The sequence below is a fragment of the Prenolepis imparis genome, unplaced genomic scaffold (assembly GCF_030444845.1).
Source record: "Prenolepis imparis isolate NDT839.2.m4 unplaced genomic scaffold, iyPreImpa1.0 SCAF_6, whole genome shotgun sequence".
In the NCBI taxonomy this organism is placed as follows: domain Eukaryota; kingdom Metazoa; phylum Arthropoda; class Insecta; order Hymenoptera; family Formicidae; genus Prenolepis; species Prenolepis imparis.
In genome coordinates, this window is record NW_028141164.1 from 1,067,939 (window position 1) to 1,082,283 (window position 14,345).

The 14,345-nt window shown below is 37.3% G+C and overlaps 2 protein-coding genes across 5 annotated transcripts in view; one reads left to right on the forward strand and one right to left on the reverse strand.

The window, feature by feature from the left end:
• LOC145937087 (opioid-binding protein/cell adhesion molecule homolog) overlaps positions 1-14,345 on the forward strand; it is a 301,044-nt gene that overhangs the window by 249,299 nt on the left and 37,400 nt on the right. Inside the window, exon 10 of one of the 2 annotated variants that reach the window (XR_014425472.1) lies at positions 702-850. The exons of the other annotated variant lie outside the window; for it this stretch is intronic. The gene's annotated coding sequence lies outside the window, so the exon portion shown is untranslated. The remainder of the gene's footprint in view (positions 1-701; positions 851-14,345) is intronic. 2 annotated transcript variants of the gene reach the window in all.
• Positions 1-14,345, reverse strand: part of LOC145937085 (neurotrimin) — a 280,339-nt gene that overhangs the window by 97,104 nt on the left and 168,890 nt on the right. The gene's annotated exons all lie outside the window — the stretch shown is intronic.

Genomic DNA, 14,345 nt, shown 5'->3' on the forward strand with positions numbered 1-14,345 from the left:
GCGCCGTATTTCTCCTCCGCCAGTCAAGTAAAGTAAATAAATGCATCAGTATTATACACAGGGGTCTAATATACAAAGGTTTTACGGTTAATCTGCAACACCGCGCGCACAATAATACACGCACCGTTTTATTTCGTAGTCAACTATTTGTGACTCCATGTATAAATGTTTACTGGCACAAATTTTGTCGCGTGTACATACATGCGTAAACATGCGTATGAACAGCGAAACGGGAAGCGAGAATTTTTTTGACCAACATGAGATCCCCGAATGTGAAATTGTTCTATTTTATCTTCTTAACAATACGATCTTGACAGTTAATTTTTATTGTTAACGTTTATTGTAACGATACGTGTCCCGTATATTTTTTTACAGTTTTAACAGATAATTAAACCTATACTTTTTAAGAATATTGGTATTTCATGAAAAATGTTGTACATAAATGCGTATGTATATACAACATATCGATTATCCAAATTGTTATTTTGCCGATAAGTAAATGTCTCGAAATAATTAATGACCTACATAGACGAGACAGTCGCGTTTATGAAATAAACCCGAAACGTATATGATTCAAAGAAATTGCATCGCAAGAGAGGGTTACATTGCCCAATTATACGCGATACGTAGAAAGCACGTATCGCGCATATGCGCTTGCTTCATAATTGGCCATGCTCGAGTGATACATATTCTGTTTATAGGATGATAGCGGCGAAACAGAAAGCGGGGCGTAATTGGCGTCGCGAAGAGGAAAACGAGAGGTCGGAAGTATCTCCACGGTTGAGCTCGGAAGGGTAGTAGTCACGTCGCTGTTTATACACCTGCGGTTGCAGTCACAACAGTTGTTAAGGTAAGTTTGGTTCCGTTGTATCCATGCGTGCTGCGCGCGTTAGTCTACGGATTACGGCCTTCTGTGAGCCGGCGCCATTACGGAGCGCCAATTTTCCTGCACAAACCAGGCACAAATGACACGAAAACGAATGACTTTGACGGCAGCTGCGTGTACTGTCGAAGCGTCGAGGAAACACGTGTATGATGGAGGATTTTCGGATCTAGGAGTAGATCTTTTTTCTCCTTTTGTGCTTGTGCGAAGCCACCTCCGGAAAACACGTGTATACCGCGTATGTACGAATCGTGCACGCGAGAGAATGCACGCAAATTTCTTTCGGAAAGGAGAGTACAACGTAATTCGAGCGCTATTCCGTTCACGTAAAACGCAACATCGCTTCTTCTATACGCTATGCATACAAATTTCGTAAAATACAGCTATTATAGAATATAGGGATGCATTCTACGATGCAGGTGCGATAATATCGTAATACATTGCTCACGCGTATATAAGTCTGCGTTATCTGACGCGTTGGGAAATATGTAACGTGTACTGTTGCGTATTAGCCCTTGGAGAATAAACACAAGTTTACATCTGACACATTCGCCGATTTAACGTTGCAGATAAAAGTTAATTGGATCTGTATTCGATCGTGTATAACGGGCGGTTTATTTAAAATTACATTTTTTCGAAGAATTTTCTACATTATAATTAGTTTATGGGCACATAAAAGTTTTGCGAAATATGTGCGATAAAGCATATAACGCACATATGTGTATATTACAAAATTTCGCGTGCTCGTTATCTTTATTTATATTAATTTTTTTACGCCATATTGTGAGAAAAAATGTAAGAGTTATTCGTTTCGAACGAAATTGGAGAGAAATATAGCAAAATAAATTTTTCAATCCAACAATCGTCGCTCTATAATGGCATAGGATGCAAAGGAAAAAAGCTAATTCACCATTTGAAATAAAAAAATATGCACGCATCAGTTAGTATTCCTATTATTCTCCGCAGTCTTACGTATCGGAAAAATATTAATTAGTCTCTTTTGCCGGATGCACGTGGATGAACGCTGTTCTCACAAAGAATTACAGTAACGCAGTTACGATGAAAGTCGTTGCCGCCCGTTTCATTTCCTATTGTAATAACCGCGCCTTTGATCATAGCTACGGATTGTTCAATCGATGATAAGTAAGTAAGCCGTGCTGCTTCCGCGATCCGATCGTGCGGTAATGGCTAATCTCCCTTGCGAAAACGGTCGATATGGCTGTTAGAAATGATAATAACTGCGCACTTGGGAAGTTCTACCTTACCGTGGATTATGCAATTGGCTTGGCTCTATCTGAGCGGCTTAACCGCCGCCTGCGCAAATATATAGGTCTGTAGATACGAACAGATATGAATATAAATAGATATGCATAGCGGGAGGCGGGAGGGATCTCTAGAAGCTATTTACTTCAGGAACTCCGTTATTTGATTCGCCGTTAACACGTGTCACCCTATATCATAACTTGTATTTTCCTACGGAACAATATTAATTTAGAACGTGACCGCATTTTCCTTCGCGCACACACGCGACGAATACGTCATTATTCTTCGTCATGATCCACTTCCAAGTAATGTAGCCATAACTTGATCACCGGCAAGTGTTCGAAACAATTTACCAACGAAAATTAATCATCGCCGCAAAGATCCCTTTGAGCACGCAATTTGCGTGCTCAAAAGTGTCAGGGAGGTCTATTTCGGTTAAATTTCCATCATGGTAGCGGTGCTAATTAGGATTTACACGTAACTCGAATACTTGTGTCAGCAATCACGGTCTAATCAGGTTCTAGATAAATCACATATTAAAATTATTACATAGAAAAATTATATAAAAATTAATTTTCCTCCACCTCTCTCTTTGTCTGACTTGTAAAAAAGTTGAAGAACGTAGACTTCATTCGCTAGAAACACGAGTATATATACGCGTGTTGTATTCATCTTTCATATTACAGATAAAGTGTTGCGGATTTATTTAAATTCGTAGCTAAAGCCGTTTACGCACCGCTTTTCTGCCTGTTCTGCTTTATTGAGCTGGCAATTACTTTCAAGTAATTTTTATTAATTAATCCGGTTTTATGATGAATTAATGACCCATCTGGGCGGGATGAACTATTCCATTTTAGGACGTTACTATGCCATTTCCAGTATATCCATCTTCATTTTAGTTTCACCGTGATCGTCCATCCAGAACTTTACCGCCATTATTTTGTAATCTGAGCTTTACTTCGCTATTTCACTCTAATGTCCTAACGCGAAATATTTTTTGTTACATCCGTGTCTCACGAATTTAATTTATTATTTTACATAATAATATGTCTTCTAAAAGTGTATCAAACGGTTAGAATTGAATATACATCCACAATATATTTCTCTTTATCATTTATGAATACATATCCATAATTAATATTGATAGAAACACAGATAGACGGAGATTTGATAGAATATAGTAGAAAATGAATTGGTTAATATATTCAATGCATGCCTCATTAAATGATGTTCATTCACTGTCAACAATGTGCATCTGATTGATATGACATGTAATTTATATTGGATTTACAGTTTATTTGTAATTATTAATATTATTGTATTTGATGAAATAACTTTGATAATATTATTTAATTTTCTTTTACATTTTTCATTAAACATCATGATGGTTCGCTATCGAGCATCGCGCTCTCTATTAATTAAACTTATACATTTACAATATTATCAATGATTTTAAAAGTTAGGTTTTGCATAATACTAATCAGCAGAGATTGTTGACAAAGATTTTTTAACCATATCTTATAAACTGTTTGCGGAGGATTTTGAACTCTATTTTGCCTAATGGCAAGTAAATACTTAAATTGCATTAAAACTATGAAGGATAATCTCGGCCGTTCGATCGATTCTTGAGTCGAAAGAGCCACAAACGATGGTGAGATGTAAATTTTGCGCGAGTTTCTTCGCTTTGGGGGACCAGCAAGTGGGTAAACAATGCTGCACGAAGAGCATAAGCCCGGTTTAAGCCAACAAAACTAGTATGAAAGGAAGGGCGATTAAAACCTTTTATATACGCCAGCCGATAGCTCTATGAAAGAGGAGGCTATATCCACGTGCAAAGTGAGCGTCGCCGATGCATCAGTATTTCATACGATCGGGAGAGAGCGTACCTTGAAAATAATTCTCTTTAGAGAATCGATTTCGCAAAATACCTTGCACTTCTTTTCAACGCGAGTAAATAATAAAAAAAATGCTAGTAAAAAAATGCTAGGTTTAAGGCAACTCGTTACACGATAAGCGGCAGGCGATCCTTCTTCATAGCTTCCCTCTCACATCGTTCTTCTTTATGTCCTTCTCCAAAGGACCAGCGATCTGACATCGCCAATGAACCGACACGTGTCTAGGTGTATCACGTTCTATTCAGGTTTGTCGCTTTACCATCTGTTTTATATCACACGGATAATAACCGTAGAAGATATATTTTCTTCTCTGTGTGGAAAAATCTTTTCATATTTTAATTTTATATTTAAATATTTTAAAATCAGATTATAATTCATAATATCACACGTGTTAAATCAAACGATTAATGTCTATAGAGTAATTTATTAAATTTCTACATTATATAATTTAATTATAATATATATATATATATATATATATATATATACATTTAATTTAAAATTTAAATTAAAAATAGATTATTGAAAATATCAGTAAATTTATTTTGTCAGTTTAAAACACGCAATGTATTATTCGCATTGATTCAGAAAGCATTAACGATACAATTAATTAGTTATCTTTATTGGATTAATATTTGCAAAGTAAAATGATTTCTACGCGTGGCGCAGTGTAGTTGGTGATAAGCCATGTATCGATGAAAATCATAATGCGCATTTAAACAGAAGCATTCGGAATACATTAATTTATCGATACCTTTATCGCTACTATCACAACAACATCCCTCCATATTTTTGGTAAATCCGAGCACTTTAATCGGATGCTCGCGAATCGTAGGAAATTATTGATAACAGACTTTTATCGCTCGACGGAAAAGCTCATCGCGCGCGATTATTAATCAATTTTACTGCCATTCAATGCGCAACACGACCAGACCGAGTTAATGAACCACTGCTAGATACACAATTGAAAAGAGGTGTTGGCGAAGCTATGTTTCATCGATAACCGTTTTTAATCTGAATTATGTAAAATGAATCTCCCCACAGATAGAGAAGATAAAATATTGTTTTAAACGGGATTATTGCTCGTTTTCCAATGTCAATCGACCCTTATTATACGATCGATAGGCATCGCTTCTTTAAATATTTTTGGCGTCTCGCGCTTTATTTGCTATCGATACCAGCCGATATCGCTGTGCTTTCATTCAATTTTGCCGCAGTTGATTAAGCAATAGCAACGCTGGCAGCGCTCAGCCGATTTAATACATTTAATTACATTCGTCGCTTTGATAAACATCTCGGCAAGATATACAAACGGATTACGTAATGGACTGTTGATAGCTACGATCCATCGAGCCGGTTCGGTATGATATTCGCTCAATTTTAACACGACTGCCAATTTATGCTAACAACGCCTATACTGAAGTAGCGCGGTTCATTTTCCACACTCACGTATATGGAATATTTATCATTTATTATTTATTCGCGCGTTTATTTCATCATTTATCATTCGTGTTTATTTTATTATTTATTATTTATTATTCGCGCGTTTTATTTTCCATACTCACGTATACTCGTTTGCTCTGTTATTTCGAATTTACCACGAGGCGACTAAATAAATTGAGAATCAACTAGATAATTTATATATTTAGAAGAGAAAGTTGCACATAAATATCTAAATATTAATTTGGACTTTCGCACCGCGGTGATATCGCAAGTAGAGAAATATCTCCGAATAGTGACTGTCGTAAAGTAATTCTCGCGCTGGGCCACCAGGGCAAGATGTTACGTATTTCGTATTCACTTACCGACGCACTCAATTAAGACTCGAGGCGGAATCGGGCTGCCTTCGCCATAGTCGACGAACTTGTCGCTGAATATTATCAAAGTTTCGCCCGCTCGTTTTCCGTCGTATCCGAATCTCTCCCCCCTTTTCTTCCTCCCTTCGTTCGCAAGGAGATAATAAAAACGCGACCGCGGAATAAATGCGTTCTCTATTGTGAAAACGGGCCGAGAGATGGTCTCCGTCCCCGTCGCTATTTCCTCTCGCAATCGTTACGAATCCATCGTGACCTCCATCCTCTATTCGTCCATCTCCCTTCGTTCGCTTCGGTTCCTGTTGCCCTCCAAGCTACCCTCTTCCTTCTCTTCTTCCGCTAGCTCACGCTGCGAAAACGAATGAGCGCGCCGATGCGATAAAGTCCTCGTGGCAAAACCGAGCACCGACACAGTTATACGCCAAGTTATAAATTAATACAGATTACCGCGACGTTATCCACCCGCGATCTGAAACCGCGCGTAGGAAGACGCACGGTTCGTCGCGTCGCTCCTTTTATTTTCTTACTCAGCGGATTAAAGTTTTATTTCGAATACATATATGCGTTCGGATGCACATATCCCGTCATATGTCGCGCGTTTCTTTGATAACTATTTTATCAGCCGCGGAAACAATGTTAATTTCGCCCAAATGTGGTCCTCCCCTGTACGCGAGAATTATTTATTTCGTCGTAACTTCTTTGTAAATCCGGGACATGAGAAACGACGCGAAAAAGTACGAAAGTGATTAATGCAAACGATACGTGATGTTTTGCGAATTATTCTGACTTTAAAAATAACAACACTGTAAGGCTGTCTCAATGTGAAATACATATTTAAATTTCAACGAGCTAGAAACCAAATATATACGTAACCAAGGAAAAATTGTGCTCTGTGCACAACTAATCAGTTTCAATGAAAATTAATTTTTTCTTGAAAGTGACGCACTACCATCCGCGCGTCTGTGGCACTTTCTAGCCCGTTGAAATTTAAATATTTAAAAATAACGTTGCTACATTCGAAGCGGCTTCGGAACGCGAGTCACATAATATATATGTACATACGAGTCCATTTCTCTAATGAAATATATCAATATATACCTTTATGCAAAATTTTTCACAAAGGCGTCGTTATCGAATGGCAGTGGAGAAACGTGAAATATTATTTTGCTATTGATACAAAAACGATACTATATTTACTTTAAAATATTTAGATGATGAATTATATCTGTGTAAGATGATTTGCATAGCGCATAAAAGAGAGAGAGAGAGAGAGAGAGAGAGAGAGAAAGAGAGAGTAACTCTATTACTTTAGCACTAATGTAATTTACACAGAACGCAGACTTTTTACATTCCATAAATACGTCGCATGATTCTCGCGTTATTTAGATTAATGCAACTGCTGCACGCTCGTGAGTTATGCACATTATAATGTAGTCATTCCTTGCCGGTTCAACAATAAGTTTCTATTGTAATAATTCCGCAATTTATATTTAGTAGTATAAAGGAAACGGAAGCTAAAGTTATGTCGAGCTTTGAGCGATATTTAGATAGAAGAAAGAACTGACGATGGGTTTTTGCGAAAATTCTATATATACATATTATAAAAGTATACACGAATTTTACGCAACATAATATTGCCCCGCGTTTCGAGAAATAAATAATATCTCTATTAATCATTGCATTATATAACACACGATGTTCGTGACTACCGGATGTTGCAAAAGTAATTAGTTGCAGACGCTACTACAATATTTTAATAAGAAAGCGGAGACAGAGAGGATTAATGGCGATAACGTAATTGCCAATTTTCTGAAAATTGCTCCAAGATTTATATCCTCGAATTCTTGTACTTTCTCGCAAGAGATCGAAATGCACATATTAATCGCCTACTGCAATGCATATGGGAGTTTATTTTGTCAGTCATCAAAAAATCGTTTAACATTTTTTTTTCTCAACTCGATCGATATTTGCATAATATAATAAAATTTTTTTTTACGTGTGTAGCGCCTGTAATCGCAAATAATCTTTACAGATAACAGACGTCACGTAAGCCATTTATTTCGCGCGAAAAGAGAAATCTAGAATCTACGGATACTATTGCGAATGCACTTGGTATGCTCTTTCCGCAGGGAAGGGGTTAAACGATGCGCATTAGCGTAAAGCGCAGCGCGAATATAACCCTCAACCCTCCGTCGAGGATAGTACACCCTCGACGTCGCATCTCCCTTTCCCCTCCCCCCTCTAACCCTATCTCTAACAATAAGAGGCGGCAAACGAGCCTTTCAAATCATCTTAAACTCCGCGTCGCCTTATCTGGTGAATTATGTAATAACGAATGCGGCTACTATTTTTCCCGAAACGACTTTCCGTCGAAACAATGCAGGGGTGACCTTTATCCTCCTCCCTTCTCTTTTCCACCCCTCCCTGCCCCCCTAATGCGAGATTCTCGTTGCTCCGACGACGACGACGACGACGACGACGACGACGACGACGACGACGACGACGACGACGACGACAACGACGACGGCGGGAATGAATTCTGTGGCATTTATAATGGAGATCCGGACGCGTGCGACGTCGCCCGTGCTTTCCACCGTTTTCCGAGGGGAAAAAAAGCGCGGCTTCGAGGCTGGGAACGTAATAATCGTAAGCCCGGCTTGACGTTCGCGGCGCTATGTCAGTAGTAAAAAGAAGAGAGTTTTACCGAGTGTAACGGTTTACCTCGGAAGCGAGCGACGTGAATACGTCAGGGCGGCCTCCAGATTACGCGGCATGGCAACCGGGTCTGAGTGGATCTTTCGTTGTTATTCCTTCACGATGCTGTCGGTGCTAGTGAACGTCCGAGTTAAATCGTGTCAAAAGCGGAACGAAGTAACTCGAAGACGATAGTACCCCGTCGCGTAAAAGAAGTTTACGATCGACCAGGGGCTCCGTCGCGAAAGATTAATGACCGACAACGAATTACGGATGAGAGCGTCAGCGTCGACAGTAAAAGAAATACGGAATCTAATTTTTTTCAAGTTATATTTTTCTCCTCAGATTCGTATCAAGCGTCAAGATTTTTCAATTCCTTTAGAAATTTCATAATTGTTCATTCAATATAATATATATTACATGTATACACTGGCGGATCCGGGGGTTGGGGGGTTAAACCCCTCCCCCCCATGCAAATTAAAAGAAACAGTTTTGCTGAATTTGTTTAAAAAATATAAATAAAGAAAAACAAACATTAAAGAACTATCGACGTCAGGATCCGCTAGTGTATATATATAAGTATAAGATACACTGTAAATTATATTCATTACGCATTCAAGGAGTTAAGTATAGATTAAGTCAGACATAGGACGAAATGATGATAATTTCATTGCACGAAAATAATTAGGTGAAATTCTTTATATCTATATAATATATATATAATATATATTATATCTATATAATATATATTATATAGATACAAAGAATTTCGCCTAATTATTTTCGTACAACAAAATTATTTCATCATTTCGTTCTATGTCTGACTTAATCTATACTTAATTCCTTGAATGCGTAATGAGTATAATTTACAGTGTATCTTATACATACATATTGTATATTGTATATATATAAAGAATTTTGCCTAATTATTTTCGTGCATGAAATTATCTCATCATTTCATTCTATGTCTGACTTAATCTACACTTAACTCCTTGAATGCGTAATGAGTATAATTTACAGTGTATCTTATACTTTTATATATATATATATATATTTTATATATATATATTATATGTATATATAAAAGTATAAGATACACTGGAAATTATACTCATTACGCATTCAAGGAGTTAAGTTTAGATTAAGTCAGACAAAGGACGAAATGATGAGATAATTTCGTTGCACGAAAATAATTAGGCAAAATTCTTTATATCTATATAATATATACAATATGTATGTATAAGACACACTGGAAATTATACTCATTACGCATTCAAGGAGTTAAGTATAGATTAAGTCAGACATAGAACGAAATGATGAGATAATTTCGTTGCATGAAAATAATTAGGCGAGAAATTCTTTATATCTATATAATATATATATATATACACTGGCGGATCCGGGGGGGTGTAAACCCCCCCCCCATGCAAATTAAAAGAAACAGTTTTGCTGAATTTGTTTAAAAAATATAAATAAAGAAAAACAAACATTAAGGAACTATCGACGTCAGGATCCGCTAGTGTATATATATAAGTATAAGATACACTGTAAATTATACTCATTACGCATTCAAGGAGTTAAGTATAGATTAAGTCAGACATAGGACGAAATGATGATAATTTCATTGCACGAAAATAATTAGGTGAAGTTCTTTATATCTATATAATATATATATAATATATATTATATCTATATAATATATATTATATAGATACAAAATGATGAGATAATTTCGTTGCATGAAAATAATTAGGCGAGAAATTCTTTATATCTATATAATATATATATATACGGTGAGAGGATGGTGAGAGCAGTCGCCCGGAAAGCGAAAGGTCTCGGGTTCGATTCCCGATTCAGCGACTTTCGGATCTATATTTTTTCTCGCCTACATTTCTTTAGGGGTACAGAGGGGATCGTATATGTAAAATTTCAGTATATTCCTTCGTAAAAGGACCACAACCACATGGTCGAAACGTTGTGAATATTAAGAAATTATTTTCAAGCTAGTTGGGTCGATTATTCTAAACTCGTATTATATATATATACACTGGCGGATCCGGGGGGGGGGGTTTACCCCCCCCCTTGCAAATTAAAAGAAACAGTTTTGCTGAATTTATTTAAAAAATATAAATAAAGAAAAACAAACATTAAAGAGCTATCGACGTCGTTGATCCTGGAATGCTAATCATGAAACCAAAAATATTAAATGAAATAATTTTGCAAACCCCCCCCCCCCCCATTATCGACATCAGGATCCGCTAGTGCATGTATATACATTTAAAAATTTTTTTAATCGATTAAGTATAAAACAATTAGATTCAAATGAAATTACTATGCAGTTTGCGAAATTTATGATGTAATAAAAGCATTACGTTTTCTACGCGCGCGTTTTCTTTCGAACAAAATGGTCGGTAATAAAATGCTTTATAGAAGGTAGCAGTTACTTTAAGAAATAATGTTGTCAACCCAACGTGCAAAGGATTTGCGGCTTCAATTTTAAGATAATGTGGAGTTTCTGTATTATTTTGTTTTATGATGATATTGGCGAGGAAGATAACGTGAGAATGTAGGTCGATGCAGATGGTGAAAAACAATTTCATTTGAGAAAAATGTTGAAGAAATAGGGAACAGAAGTAACAAATAATGTTACAACAATTAATATAGAAGGTAGATTTAATAAATGAAGGGAACGATATTGATCACATCAATTAATGATAAATATTCATCTATATCTTTGTATGAGAAACTAAGTTTTTTAAACGAACACAGAGATACACACACACACACACACACGTAAGTTTTTTTCGTACTTAAATCTCATTTAATAACGAGACGTATTATTGTTCGAGCGGATCAGAGTCGTAGCTATTAGTGAAAAGCTCAACATTTCAACGTAAAATTCATTCACTAAGAGTGCATCTCTCTACGGTGATTAAACGATTCCGCGATGAAACGGTACGCTCCGATGAAAGTTTTGAATACGTAGTACTCTTCCATAATCCTACCGCTGAACAACCGTCGTCGTCATCGTTGTCGTCGTCGTCGTCGTTATCATTGTTATGTTGTATTTCTCATCATATGTAGATATAACACTATCTAGTTTGTTAGTTCTTCGGGATCGTTAAGCAGTATATTCCCTAGAGGTTTGCTTGATTATTATCCGGCAAATCCGGATATAACATTCAAGTAACTCGATATAACTCAAGGCAGAAAAGTTATTATAACGTACGCATTTTGCGTCATAACGATATAGTTTCGCACTCTCCTTTTATCGGATTTGAATACAGGCACAATTGTATTATACGTTTGTTAATTATTTTTTAGAAACCATTACTTTTACATTCTTTTATTCTCGCCAGATGATATATTCTTATAGATTTATTTGATATCACGAATCTTTTTCTTGAATACGTGTCATGTTAATAATAATATAATAAAACTGTACATTTTTACGTATGCTATTGCTCAAATTTAAAATCTGCGGACAAATCATCAAGTTTCTATCTTATTGTTAATCTTGCCATGTCATATTTGGAAAAAATTCAATATTTCCTTCACATGTATATATGTACGCAAAATATGGACACGTAAAATATTGTTGGCTAATTCTGTCGGATTATACTAGGGAAGTACTGACGCACTTTCCCAGATGACTGTAGTATCCTCTATAAGCTTGTATAAACATAACCTTTGGGCCGCGTGCAACGCAAACTAAAATTTCCGCTATTTCGAAATCCCATCGTTAGATTCAGAGCTACACAGTTTCGGCAAAAGTACCGTCGGCCAGCTAAACGGGAGGGCTCTGTAAATAGCGGCTTAATTATACGGACGCCAGTAGTCTGCAAAGCAAATCAGGGGTACGAAGACAGGTAACTCCGCCTGAGCCTGAACAATCCCCTTCTGTATCTGTGTCAATGTGAATTTTACATTTGTATGCATTTGTTGAGTCTTCGTATTTGTTACGATACATATATAAGAATGTACAGAATGTTTCTAAGAAGAAAGAGAGAGAAATGTTATTTAGATAAAGTCTTTAAATTTTTACAACGCTCGTGAATAGTTGTTATATCCTATACATTTTTTTAATTAGTCAAGTTTAAAAAATTTTTTAAAATTTAATACAGAATAATTATCTGTTAACATACAGACACACACACTCTCTCTCCAATGTAGATTTTTATTACATCTACAAGTCCAGATATATATTTTTTGAATGAATAAAATAAATAATCCAGTACTGTTTTGTTAAATTACGCTTAAATATACATCGGAAATTTTTACTCGAATATTTATTCATGAAAATAAGATGTACGCAAATTGAACCGACCTGTATACGTACACAGACGTGAAATCAATAGATGTGTATACGTGTAACCGTGTAACGTTCGCGTGCACGTACGTATGTGTATTGTCAAGCGTTTCCCAGGGATTACCAGAGTTTCACTTCCAGCCCAAGATGCTCCCCGAGCTCGGCAGCCAACTATTAACTGCATCTAATTACAAGGGTTGATGCAACATAGATGCCTAATTAATGGCTGCGAGATTTACGTGCAGATGCGCGTGAGAGTTTAGGCCGTTTTGCATAAGACGTCTCGATGATGAATGCCTTTCATATCGTTTCTAAGCCGATGCATTTGCTTGACGGTTAATTTCGGAGGGAAGTGTATCACGACGTGCTTGCACGCCGAAAGATATTTCAGTAATTATGTAGGAAATGCGCAGTGGGGTGATGTTTTCTCTCCAGCGAAGCGAGTGTCTTTGCGGAACAACGACACGGTTTTCCGGAAACGTGTGTTGTCTGCTAGTGCTAGTCTAGGTCCTAATCGTTCGGCCGCGACCGTAAGAGACGCTTTTCACGAGATAGCGTCGTTACGAGCAAGCACCTCATTACGGGACACTGAACCAACGATCAAGGGGAGAAGAAGAAGAAGAAGAAGGCGAACGTAAAAGTCAAAGAACATAACTATCCGGAAATAACCTGACGTTTTCGCAGTGAAATTCAAAAACGCGACATAATCCCTCTCTCCGGGTAGGGGATGAGAGATGTTTGAGTATCATTAAAACTCGATCTCTCGGCGAGCGTGTCTCACAATGACACGCCGTTTTTCGCAACACGTCACCCGAAGTTAACAAAACGAGAGGCCGCCGTCCGCCCCGGTCGGGGATAAAAGTTTCCGCGCTCAATTTATCGCCTAAGTAGCGTCGTTTACGAAACTTGGATCCGCGCTTTTCTCATCCGCGCGTACCCCCTCTCTCTCCCCCCGCTCTCGCGAATTCGTTCTGTCTTGTCTTCCTATGCCATCCGTTTTATTTGCATTCTGTACAACCCTTCCAGATTTCCGAGCAAAACTGGTTCAAACTACCGAGGCGATATACAAACTCCGGGGGAAAGGGTAACTCGAGCTTGCATGGTCCGGGGGTGGGATATGTTACAGCGCGCCGTGAAATTTATATAACGAATCTCTCTCTCTTCTTTTCTCTGTGAGAACTTCGCTCAACGCCGGAATGTTCAATCGAGCGCGTCGCGTTCTTTCGAAAAACTTTTACAATTAATACCAATTATGGGAATTATGCGGCTTGATGTTTTCGGAGACAGAACGTTAGCCGAGATTCTCGGAGATTTTCTTTAGACTTTGTACAATGTACGAAAATTAGGTCAATTTCTGTTATGATAATACTAGGACGTTCTATTAAAGCTTCATGGTTATTACAAGATTTCCAGAGAGAGTGTGAACCGCGTGGATCGTACAACTATGCGTAATAGAATCAATTTTCTTGTAGCAAGTGTCCCTCTTA